The following is a 13,841-nucleotide window of genomic DNA, read 5'->3' as shown; positions in this document are numbered from 1 at the left end:
AAGGTGCACATGCAAAAGATCCAACTTCACATACAGAATATTTAGCTCCTCAATCTACACTTTTTTATTGTGGAATTTGTAACTGGCTTCCCAATTGTCTCCTTTTGCACACCAAATTGCCTGTTTTGCATGCCCAAATTCGCTTCATGTATTTGTACAGTTAGCCCAGTAGGTCCTTTCCACTTCAATACCTTTTTGAAAATTGTTAAAATGAATATTTGCTCCAAAATGCATTTTCAACTAATTTTATAACCAAGTTGCTTCCAAAAAAAATAATATAATCTCGGAGTGTTGTGTCAGGATGACTTACTGAATAAATTAACACTTTCCCTTATATCCCAGAATGCACCAGTTTAATATATAGCATTTTTTGGTCTGAGAAGAGTTGGCTAGTCACATGATAGAATTCCTTAAAGTGGGCTGATTTTCAGAGAATAGGTGCACAGCACTTTCTGAAAACAAGGCCCCTTTAAACTGTCTCAAGTTGGGGACCTACAATATGAGGCAACTAAGGTCACTAATCACTTTGGAAAATCTTGATCCCTTTTCTTAAGGGATTTCCACCTAAATAAAAGGGTTGAACTTACTTTTGGGATACAGAGACATAAACTTTCTAGGTATACCTCTCTTCTTGGGCCTGTCTCTCATAAATTGCCCATCAGTTTTCATAATCCCCACAGAGCTACTCCAGCTTTCTTGACAAAGGAACACTCTTCTTTAAGGCACAGTGAAATAGAGAAACAGTCAGCCAAGAGGAGATGGCACCCTTATTACAAAAGGACTTCACAAATAACTACCCTTTTCATTTTGTTGAGGAGGGAAGGACATGAAATTTAGTTGCCTTCTGGTCATCTTGAGGGAGACTGAAAGGAGAGCCCTAAGGCTTGCACACTGCTAGTCCAAAAACACAAGTCTCTTTATTGCTGTTAATTGAACTACTGTATTTTGTAATTGCTTAACCTCCCCCACCCAATCCCCTTCACCAAAAATAAAAGACCTTTATCCTTTCTTCAGTAAGATACCAAGACAGAAACATATTCAGGATGAGACAGAATCATTGCTATCAACAGAGAACTACAGATAATGGAAAATGAAATATCCAGTACTTTCAGGCATTTCTGCAGGGCTTTAACCTTAACTGGTGATAGGCATGACACATTTTCCGCCTGCAACAAAGAGCCATCTCAAGGCAATGATAAATGTATGTGTGGGTGTGAGAAGTGTAGGTGACTGACCATGAGATAAAATTCTAAAAAGCCTATTTTTAAAATGCAGGCATTGATAAGAAAAAAATTAAGTACAGAATAAAATGTTTATGCTGAAAAAAATGCTTATCATAAATCTACTGACTGTACCAACAAAGTCCACATTACAGATTTGCAGACATGAACTCAGAACCTACCTTTACCTACTGAAAAAAACATGCTATATCAAAACCAAAAAAGAAAGCTTCTATAAACACAAATATACCCAGCAGACTCCTGGGACTTCACAAAACAGTAAATCAATTGACTACCACTTTTAACTTCTAAAGATACCTGAGGGGTGTTCAAGCCAATCAATTGGTTTCCAAGAATAATATTATGATCTGATATTTAGATTTATACTGAAGATGAATAGGATTCCTTGACATCCATCTATGTAGGATTTTAAATTATGATAAATATTGTTAATTAGTTAAATGAAAAATAAAACTAAGCATTGACATATAAGCTGAGTACCTCATAATGTAAAACAGTTTCCACTGACTTCTGCTTTCTGATATACCAACATGGGGTACATTCAGATTCCTATGTAACCATTCCTCTTTTTGATTATGTTGAATACAATACAAGAAAGTAATGAATTAATTAAACAAAAATAAAAAATGCAGCTACAAAATCAATTAGTTGATCAAATCCAGAGAATCATGGGTGAATGATGCAGCCTCTGACATCAAGAAAACTGTTAGAGACTGTAAAAATGGGTTGCCAGGAGTACTGGGGTTGGGTGAGGGCCTTTAAAACTCTGTGATGGGTAGGGTGGTATAGGAGGCAGCTGGAAGAGGCCTTGTGATGGTGGAGCCCACTAGGACTGTAGTTACATTAGTGCTGATCCTGCTGCTCATATGTCAATATTGAAAAATACTGAAATACAATGAACTAAAGGAGGAGTGAGGTTGGGAAAAGGACTGTTTGTGACTGGGCTGTGCATGAAAAATGTATCCTTCCTGGTACTGAACCTGCTCTCACTGAAGTCAATGGGAGTTTTTCTCTTAAATTCAGTGGCAGCAAGACTGAGCCCCTTTATCTTCGTGGTGATGTATTCTATTTTATTATAGAACATGTAGATTGTAATATGTGTATTTTGTGATCCTTTTGTGCTGTTGAATTATATTTTTGGGAGACAACTGAAAAAAAGTTACATTGATTTTCTTGCCCGTTTTCAAAAAAAATTCTTCAGAATCTGAAGAAAAACCCCAAGCCCCCAAATTTTGCAGGATTTGACAAAATTTCCCATAGATTTTGAGCAACCGTTACAGACATCCTTTTTATACTGTATATTTACTATATAATAACCTATTTCTGTATGTGTGCAGGTAAGATATGACACACATGCAGAGGCACACAGATGTATACACACAGCATATAGTTGTATTTTCCACTCGGACTCAATTTGCCCTTTTGGTAATGAGGCTAGGAAATACTACATTACACCAAAAATTTTACTCCTAATAAAAGTAATTCCTTCTGTGACTGCTCTTTGTGCACATTTTGGACCACCAGGTCTTTTAATTAATTTCCACTCTCATTTGTAATGGAACACCATGATGTAGAGGGTAATGGTAACATGGCTGCGTAAATACAGTACTCCTTCCCAGGACTACACTGGAGTGCATTGTCTTATGTCATGCATTCTGATAACTTAGCTAGTAGAATCCGATATGTTACAGCTACACTTTAGAAACTCCCTGTTATGTCATCAATGCTGGTCGTGCCTGTGTTCTGCACCCCAGCTGCATCACTTCATAACTTGCCGTGCTCACATTTGCTCCAGCCTGTAGCTTTAAAATAACTACCCACCTCTTCTTGGCCAAAATGTGGGGTCTTTACTTCAGGGCTTCTCATTGTCTTCCTCAAAGCTATCAAGATGTGCCTGCATGTCCAGGTTCTCTCCCTATGTCTGAATGTTACTAGCTTCTCAACTTGTTCACTCACCCTTCTGGTTACCTACTAATGCTCGGTGCCTGAGGTACAGTGAAAACCAATTAATATATAAGAGAATAAGACTCTAAACAGACAGAATGGGCCAGAGCAAAATGATAGTTGGATGAACCCATCCAAGCAAAATTTAAAAGTAGGTCCCTCTCCCTACACAACTTCACACTGCTCCCCAACCCAGAGTTTGCCCCTTTCTCCTCATTCACCCAAAATGTCTATCCTAGCCCATGCAACTCTGACTGTCCATAGTGGCTACCACCCTCCATTTCCATTTCCCCTCCCACCAGGTGGCTGCCAGATTCATCGCTACTTTGCTACCACCTTCTCTCTTTGCCCTCCTCCTCCTCTCCCCTGTAGCTGATGGCTGCCATTATGTCACAATGAGTTACTAACTTGTGGCAACCTCTCCTCTTTGCCAACCTTCCAGCTGTTCAAGACTCCCATTTAATACTTCTGGTGGCTAGGCAAGTGGTAGCTTCCCATGCTTGCTCCCAGGCAAGAAGCTTGAGCCCTTTCAAAGAACAGCTGCTTTTCTCAGCTCCCCTGCTTCAGACCATCAAACAGCAATGGGAGCTATTCTCCAAGGGAGAGAGGAAGGGATTTGGCAGCATTCTCTACCCACTGCTGCTCCCTTTGCCTCTGGGTATTTGTGACACCATGCCTGCCTACGTCGTCCTGCTTCGTTCCACACGACATCACAGTCCAGTCAGATTGGCTCCTCACCCTCCTCCAACCCTTGCAGTTCCTGCTGGGCCTCCCATTTCTCTAGCACCATGCAGCTGGAGGGGTGGCAGTTACACACCTGTTAATGGGCCAAACTGATAATGAAATAATAATTAGCAGGGTACATGTACCATGCTTAGGTACAATAATAACTGAATTGCACATTCCAGATGCTTTGCAAAATTAACCAAATTCACACAACACCCCAGTGATACAGTTTTCTCTTATGATATTTATATAATTCAGATTTAGTAACTGAGCCAGAGCTTAGATGGTATGTCCAAAGCTGCGTAGTGAGGCAGTAGCAGGGCATGATTGGAACCTAGCTCTCTTGACTCGCAAGCTCAAGCTGTAACCACTAGGTCATGCTACCTAACAAGTGTCTTCAATAGGAATACACAAGGGACAATACAGAATAACATTTCCACGAACAGAGGTATACTCAACTCTAAAGTACTTACCAGAGTGCTACATTAACACGTGCATCTTAATTTTGTAGTGTAAAAAAGAACTTGAGTGTATATATAGTATAATTGGCAAGATCTGAGAGACATATCATGATACTATGGCCATAGTTAAGTGTCCTGTTATGTTTTATTATCTAGGTACTTTATCAGACTATCTATCTTATAAAAATACTTGCAAAAACACTAGATTTTGCAAAGGAATATGCACAAAGTGAAAACTGGTATTTTTCTAGTTGCTAGCCAAGAAAACTCTTTGGGGAAGGGGGGCTGCAGTACGCATTACCCTGAAATATCTCCCATCATTGCTAATACTGGTGCCACTCCATCAGTGTTTGCATGTGGGAGCCTTAGTGTAGGCAAAGCTGTCAGAGCTGCAATTGTTTTTAACACCATGTCATCTAACCCAGCTTAAAGGAAGGTCTAAACAACATGGTGTTCAAAATAGTGTTATGCATGGGAGACTTTCAACACTAGCCCACCTGATGCTGCTAACATCAGAGTAAGCAGCGGAGGGAGACTCCTCAGAAAAAGGAGTCTATATGTTTTGCTAGCACAGACTTTGGGCATTTAAATGGACGGTTCTCTTTTCTAATAAAGGTGGCTTCGTGGGGTATCTTTCATTAGGAGAAAGCAGCTTGTTAACAACGAAGGCTTGTATTTGCCTTGGAAAAGGAGAGAAGGTCAAAATGATGGCTTGGCATAAGTCAGTAGAACCACATCACTTTCTGTAATCTGATCTAAAGTCAGTTGGCCATTTCAGTTCCTCCCAGAAAAATACGTCCACATTATTGAAAACACCATTACAACTGGCACGCTGCTGCTGCTTATGCTGCACCTGAGCTGTGATTGAATACAGGACTTCACGTTCCAATTATGTCATCTCCTGCAGCTTTCCTGGATGCTAACTTCACTTCAGATACTGTAAACAAAACAAAAACAGAAAAAGTACCGCGACAACAGAATTTTAGGAAATCAGTTCAGAGTCAGCCTATGTGGTAAGAAAGCCGATTTACAGTTCAGGAGACAAGAGGATTGGGAATGGTAGTTGTGCGTGTGTTTGATCTTCTGATGTTGCTTTTTCACTGTCCTAGCTGCCACTTTTAGCCCTGCCACTGTGACTTCTGGGTTTAAAAGCTGACTGTCTTACCATATCATAGTATGTTGTTCAAAGAAGTAGAACTGGCTTAAATGCACACATACGGATGAGAGGGAGACAAAAAGCAAGTGACCATAAGAGAACGATATGCCTAGCAAATACATAATGGTGTCATGTGGTATAAAAGCTTTATTGATATGAGTTTGGAATGGTCAAATTCCTTATGAGTAGAAAAACCATGAGTGAATTATTCTAGTCATCCCAAATGAGTACCAATAAAACCTTTCAACCTCACTACTCTATTCTGTATACACCACAATGCTGGCAAAGAGTGTTTTTATAAATATTTTTAAATGTCTAAAAATTTTGGGGGGCTATAGTAATGCTATGTGCCTTCATTACTATAAAGTCCAACTATACAAGGTTCAGAGGCTGAAACGAAAATCTATAAAATAAGACCCAAAATAGCTTTTTTCTAGATACATTTTTTCATACCAGGGCTAGAGTGCTGGATCCCATCCAGAATCTGGGGGTTTTCCCTTCCCAATATTAAAAAGCTCTTATTTCTACCCATGCAGGACCACAAAACTGTGGAAGCAAAGTAGTGGCATAGAAACATAGAAATGTAGGGCTTGAAGGGAACTTGAGAGGTTCTCTAGCTCAGCCTGCTGTGCTAAGGCAGGACCAAGTGGTTCTCAAACTTTAGCAACCTGAGGACCCCTCCTGCGGAGCCTCCCTGGGTGTGCCTGTGCCTAGAGCTACAGGGATCTGGCAGCTGCTTCTGGGAGCTGTGCAGAACCGGGGCAGGTAGGGAGTTTGCCTGGGAGGGAGGGGAAAGGGTTAAACTGTGGGGTCTGCGGACTCCCTGGAGTTCCCTCATGGACCCTCAGGGGTCCATGGACCCCAGTTTGAGAAACGCTGACCTAGACCATCCCTGACAGGTGTTGGTCTAATCTATTCTTGAAAACCTCCAGTGACAAGAATTCCACAACCTCCCTTGGAAGCCTATTCCAGTCCTTAGCTACCTTTATAGTTAGAAAGTTTTCCTGCACAGCTAACCTAAATCTCCCTTGCTGCAGATTAAGCGGATTATTTTTTGTCCTACCTTCAATGGACATGGAGAAAAATTGATCACCATCCCCTTTGTAACAGCCCTTAAATATATTTGAAAACGGTTATTAGGTTCCCCCTCAGTCTTCTTTTCTCAAGACTAAACATGCCCCCTTTTTTTAAAAAAAAACCACAATTCATCATAGATCAGGTTTTCTAAATCTTTTATCATTTTTTTTGCTCTCTTCTTGACTCTCTTCAAAATTTGTCCACGTCTTTCTTAAAGTGTGTCACACAGAACAAGATCCAGTATTCCAGCTGAGATCTCACCACTGCCAAGTAGAGTAGGACAATTACCTCCTGTGTCTTACATGTGACACTCCTGTTAATACACCACAAAATGATATTAGTCTTTTTTTGCTACTGGATCCCATTGCTGGTTCATATTCAATTTATGATCCACTATCACCCCTAGATATTTTTAATCAGTATTACTACCTAACCAGTTATTCCCCAATTTGTAATTGTGAATTTGATTTTTCTTTCTTAAGCGGAGTACTCTGCAGTTGTCCTTATTGATTTTCATCTTGTTGAATTCAGACCAATTTTCCAATTTGTCAAGATTATTTTGAATTTTAATCCTGTCCTCTGAAGTGCTAGCAACCCTTCCCACGTTGGCGTCATCTGCAAATTTTACTCCATTCCAGTGTCCAAGTCATTAGTGAAAATGTTGAATAGTACCAGACTCAGGACAGACCACTGCAGGACCCCACCAGCTATGTATACACATATCACAGTGAACCACTGATAACTAATAATTGAATATAGTTTTTCAACCAGCTTTGCACTCATAGTGATTTAATCTAGACCACATTTCCCTAGTTTGCTTATGAGAACATCATGTGGGACTGTGTCAAAAGCCTTACTAAAATTAAGTTCTGTCACATCTATTGCTTCCCCACTAGGCATTTCTTGGGGGCCAGAACTGAATCTTGCATGAGCCATATCTACTGTGAGTAGAAATATACTTTTGAGTAACTCTGGAGGACTTTGGACTCGGATAGAGTTGATACATTGGACTCTCTTGCTGATTTTGTCGTATTCTCAAAGTGACAGAACTTTGAAATCCCTCCTTACCTATATTTCTTTTTCCCACTTCTACAAAAGCCACTAGGACTGCTGCTAGCTCGCCAACACAATTTCTGTTTGGTTTCTGGTAACCGTGTCAAATTTTTTATATTTGCCTTTGTTTCCCAGATAAGTTGTCAATTGAATATGAATTGTCATATTGTGACACTATGAATTTTTCAGACCATCTGAAGAAAAGAGATTCGGGAGCACGTCAATCCTCACCAATGCGAGCAGTGTTGTCAAAACAAGTTTGTAACCCACAATTACATGTTTGCTACATAATGATGGACTGGTCATCTTACAGAATGCCATTGCTAGTGGGAACATTATACAGATGGTCAGCTTCTGGATTTATAGTCATATGAATGAGAGGCCTTTTGTATTATTTAAGAGTCTCAAAATGCATCTTAAGGTTCTCTGCTGTAAACTAGCTACCACAAATGTTATATTTGTAAGATCTTTCACCGACATGGAAATTAAGATTTACCTCTGAAGCACTATCCTTGCCAAAAGCATTCCACAAAACTTGCATCTCTGTTTAAATAAGGACTCCAGTGTGCTTGGCTTAAAGTCATAAACAACAGCTACTTGACTTAAGCTGAGACTATGTGTTGTACCATGCTATCATGAGACTGGGTGCTAGCAGCCCTATTTTTGGCACTAAAATCTCTATCAATCAAAGGGCTGTGCATGAAGAATTGGTGATGGAGGCACGAAATATCGACCTATATACAGCCAATTTCCATCTAAATTTTTATTCCCTCTGGTTTCTGAAAAACTTTTGAATTTGAACTTTTCTTTTTCTTGTAAATTTTCCCGCAGACTCTCACTTGCCTTCTTTATACTTGAAACAGGTGATCTCAGACAGCTCCTTCCCATAACCACCTTAGAGGTGTGTTTGATAGGATTATAATTGTGACATAATTCATTCTTATTACTTAAAACTTCAATATAATGGAGCTCTGTTGATTTGTATAATCTTTGCCATTATATGAAGACCCTTTGCACATGAGTCTGCTTCTTCCTAAAGACCCAGTAGAGGCATCTTTCCCCTTTGTCTCCCAGCACAGATCCCTCCAGGAAGTCTGAGGGGGAGCAGAGAAGGGTAGCAACCAACACACCCACCAATAGTCATGTTTCAGTCAGGGCAGTCCTGGGTTTTGAAAACCCATCCTGGGAAACCACTGTCTTAGCCAAATACCTCGTTACATCTACACTGCATGGGTTCCAACCCAAGCCCAAACAGCTACACTGCAATTTTATAGCTCCAGAGCCCTAGCCCTAGGAGCGCAAGTCAGCTGACATGGGCCAGCTGCAGGTGTTTTATTGCATCGTAGACATATCAGTGAGCCTCATAAAAGTTGTAAAGTGGCTATGAGGCTAGTACTCATCTGAGTCCTAGAGTTACCTACATTCCATGATACAAATTTGGTGTCCCCTCATTTTCATTGCTGAAATTATTTACATCAGAAATGAAGACTCCTGCATTGGTGGGTACAGAAAGCACTATCTGTAGGAAGGAATTAATCTGACAGCACACCAAGCTTCCTGCATGGATACTTTGTATGTGTTCCTCATTTTGGGTCTTTATCGTATACTGGATCCCACATTTAGGCCCTGGCAGGGTGAAGGTTATGCCCAGCCAATGCTCTGGGAATGTGCAGAAGGCAGGTGTTCAGCAGCCCCTTCCTCCACTCCCTGATGTCTGCTTTTGTCAGCTTTGATCCCCTTCAGTTACCCCTAAAGCCAGGCTCAGCATGCAGTAGACAGCAGCAGCCTGCAAGGAGCTGGGGGGGTTGCACACTCTATGTGAGCTAAAAGAAGCCCAGGCAACGGGAGAGAGATGGGACAAATGGTGGGGAGCAGCCCTTGGTGGGAAAATAGGCTGGAAAAAGAGAGAATCTACTGGGAGTAAGGGGATCTGCATTGGTAGCACAGAGGGGAACTATGTTTTTTTTCCAGGGATGATTTTTCAGATCAGCCAGAGCCACTAGAAGTTGTGGCTTCTGGGAGTTTTGGGTGACATTTTACTGCCTTTCCCCTCATTAGGGAGAAAAAACCAACACACACACACACACACACAGAGCAACCACAACCACCATCACCACCTAAGCAACCGAACAAAACCCCACCAACTGAAACTCAGCAGAATCCCAAAGAGCTGAATGTTGCATTGGGGCCTGGCAGCCCGTCGGCCCTCTGCTTATTAGAAGAGTTTTCCCTGCCAAATCGCTCACAGGTTGCCATCCAGGCACAGGTGAGAAAAAGGAAAACAAGTCCAGGGCACTGGCTGAGGGAAGGGGGGAATAGAATGGAGGGCGAGAGTGAAGGGGGAAGAGAGTGAAAGAGACTTGTCTCATGACAAATCTAGAAACATTCCTCCCAGATAGTAGCAGCATTTCAGGAACCAAGGTGGCACAAGGAAACAGTGAGACCTCATCCAGCAACTGAAGTGATTCTGTCGCAGGTACCAGGGAAGTATTGGGAGGAAGGGAAAGTCCAGCAATCAGCACTGGGATGATGATCAAATGAGACAGTTTGGGAGAAGGTTTGAGCTAATCTGTGGATGCGTCTATTTGTGCTGAGTGGGAAGGGGATTCTGACATGTGGCCTTGCACTCAGCGTTTCTGAATATTAGGGGTAGGATTCCCCAAAGCACACAGCACAGCTTAGCTCTCCTCTCACTGACTTCAATGGGAGCAGAGTTGCTCAATCCGGAGTGCTTTGGAAAATCCCTCCCAAGGCTGGTAGCCATGCACCATTGTAGTGAAGTGCTTTATTTAAAGATATCCTATTGTCCGATGTCTTATCCCTTTAAGACAAATACCCTGGTTTCTTGAGTTTTTTGTGCGAGTATAAACTTTTTTTTTCTTTTTTTTACACAGTATGTCCAACAAGATTCTGGACATATAGTCAACAATTTCCCTTATTTATATATATTCTCATTTCAGCAGCTGTGTAGAATAGCTTTTCAGTACTATGAATGGTATGCAAGTCATGCATAAGATGTAAGATTTCTATAAAACGAGTGCTTACAAGGCCTGTATGTTTTCAGTTTATCTCAGCTTTACCTCTCTACTTTGTCAGTGACTCCTTTATTCTCTTTTCTCTTCATAAAAGTGTCTAGATGTCTCAGACTCATTTAACTATTTATTTCAATGGCTTTACTTGCCAATATAGTCCATATATTTACTATTCTTTGAGTGAAATATTTCTGACTAAAATCCTTCTTTACTCTTATATTAAGCTTCTACCTCTGGGGTTTGAACTGTTCTTTAATGATGATAGTTTACTATATTTCCCTACGTCAACTGCAATCAAATTTTCTTATGGCATTTTGCATTCACTTCATCCATCCTAAAATATTCATGCTTCCTATTTATTAAAGCTTCAACTCTAGTGGTTATGGACTAAATCCTGAGCTTCTTACTTGCTTTTTATTGAATCCTCACAGGGCAAACTCCCACTGAACTCAAATTGAAAATCAAACTGAATCTTACATCTTATCTTCTTATACATCGCTAGGTCACCATGCACACTTTATAAAGTGAAGCTTCCTGTACTTAACTGATGTGAAATGTTGCTATGCACAGCTGCAGCATTCTACCCCAGTAGTGGCTGCATTATAATTCCTAGTTGGTAAAACACTTCGAGTTCTTTTGGATGTTTCTAGGGATAGTTCAAAGATATGCATAGTTTCTGGTGAATTTCTCTTTCCCTTTCTTTCCTCTAAATGTGAGCGGCAAGAATGCTCTTAACCAGTCTGTTCTCTTACAAAGCCCTCTAGGTAGCCATACTATAATTAAATATGGAAGAGGATTAACAAACCAAAATTGGGAGGTTTTAGGGTAAACCATGTTTTGAGACGTCAATTACCTAGACAGTTGGCATTCCTTTTTGCTTTATAAGGCAATTTTTTTTTACCATATTTTTCAGCTGAGTGCTGTATAGTCACATGGTGTGAGAAAATGCTAGCTTATGTGATATCTGGCATTTTGGAGAACATCAGAAAAAGACTTTCAAGCTTGTTCTGTCAGTGGTTTTCTATAAACCTCCTTTACTGGGAGTCACAGCTGGGAAACTGGAGCTAAGTCAATAGCCAACACTTTAAGTTAGTTCCATATACCTAAAATGAGCCTCAAAACCAAGCTACAGAAACTCTAGTCTTTGTGAATACTTGGTCTCTCAGAACATTCAGCCATAAAATATTATTTCCCAGCAAAACAAAGCACAACACTCTGCAGTTTGGAACATTTTTGCCTTTTTATGAAACTGCAATAGGCTTGTTTTTTTCCCATTTTATACACAATGTGGTTTTACTAATAACATGTATTTTGCACCAACAGTTAAGCAAAAATCATTTAATGGCTTAGTGGGAATAAAATAGTAATAAAGGAGAAGAAAATGGAGAAGCTGCTTGCTGGTAAGCACCCCACTATTATTAATTGTGAACCATGTGATCTGGCAACCCTTTGATTTACCAGCACAGTCCACTCCCTTGTAAATTCTAGTTGGCTTTCCCATACATTATTATGTGGATTCCTTGCAACCACTTCCCTTTCTGATTTTCCAGAGACAGAGTATAAAGTTTCCCCAAATGCCAATAAAATGTGAAATCCTATCCCACTCTAAGTTTGCTTTGTGCAGTCATCTTCTAAAATAAGAACGGGCAAAAATGTTAAACATCGCTCTTTTCTATTTTTACGCTCATTCAATAGTTGCTATTCTTCATAAACATCACAGTTTTTGTTTTAACATCTGCATTTTTTGTTGTTGTGATTGTTTAGGTTTGTTGTTTTTTTACTGCTGGCTCTAATACTGAGAGCAATTGTAAGTATTTCCTTGTTTCTCTTTTTAAAAAAAGTTTAGGTTTCCCTAAAATGAATGAGCATATTTCCCTCCTCATATTAGTTTGGCTTATAGTTATGTTATTCCATGCAACAGATGACCATAGGTGAATGAAGTTTGAGTGAACACATTAATTAACCATATCCAACATGTCATTTTATATGTTAGAATAATCCTAAAGCAAAGTAGTGGCCTTGTATGTAATTTGCTTTATACCTGAAGTGTCATGCAATCTGCCTTTCAGACAACTCGGACACTACTGTTTACTGGAGTAGTTAAAGCATCAGGTACTTCACTGTAACGTTTGTTGACAAGTTTTTTGAGGAGGTGGGTGGGTGGGTGGTAGGCAGCAGCCTTCATCATCTATATTTTTTAATTTGGGAGGAAAGCCTTTTTTTTTTTTGCAGGACAGTGACCTGTGAAAGTCTGAACATATTTACACAGCATTACATCATTTCTGTTCAATTATTTCATGCTCTTGGGAAGCTATTCTCATTAGCATTTGGACTCAGGTAGTTGGAAGAATAAAAGGCAACATACACGAATCTCTAAAGCTTCAACAGGAAAAAATAAAAATAAAAAATTCATGCCTCATGAGAGACTAGAAGTGGCAGAAGGAAAACAGTGGGATTGAAACAGGCATAAGCCAATCTCTAACTAATGGAGGGCTAGGAAGAAACTGTAATGTGGGCAGGTTGCTCCGTGCTTGCCTATAGGTAGGCACTGGCCACTGCTGGGGACTAGATACTGGAATAGACAGGACACTGGTCTGATCCAGTATGGGAGTGCCTATATTCCTAGAAATATAGGAGCCGAGCTACACTTCACTCCTCAAAAAAAGAGAGAAATAAAATTAAATACAAAGTTAGAGAGACAGCATGCTCCAGAGAAGAGTTTTTAAAGGTTAAACAAACATTTTAAGAGACCAATTAATAATGCAGGAAGGTACAGCTTATTTAAGAAGAGTGGCAGCTATATTTGAAGATATGTAAAGCATGTGTTAAGTGGTCCAGGTAAGTCCCACAAAAATGCTTCTTGAGGCTCTAAATATCCTCCAGCAATTTCTCCTTCAACCCCACCCCCCTCTGTAGCATTGCAAATTCCCACCTTGCCTCACTATCCTTCTCTCCATTACTGTAACTCTGAAGGGGCTACCCACAATTTCTTGTGCAGCCATAACTAGTGGGGAGCTTTTGGCACTGCAAGTTGTAGCTGGTCAAGTCAGCCCACCCAGCTGACTTCCTTTCCACTCACACAGAGCTCCAGCTGCTGTGCTCTCGGCTCTTGCAACTTTCAGTAGATGGCAGACTTCTGCAGGGCAGAGAG

The sequence above is a fragment of the Caretta caretta genome, chromosome 2 (genome assembly GCF_965140235.1).
Source record: "Caretta caretta isolate rCarCar2 chromosome 2, rCarCar1.hap1, whole genome shotgun sequence".
Taxonomy (NCBI): Eukaryota; Metazoa; Chordata; order Testudines; family Cheloniidae; genus Caretta; species Caretta caretta.
The sequence above is the reverse complement of the archived record's forward strand: the minus strand, read 5'-3'. Positions refer to the sequence as shown.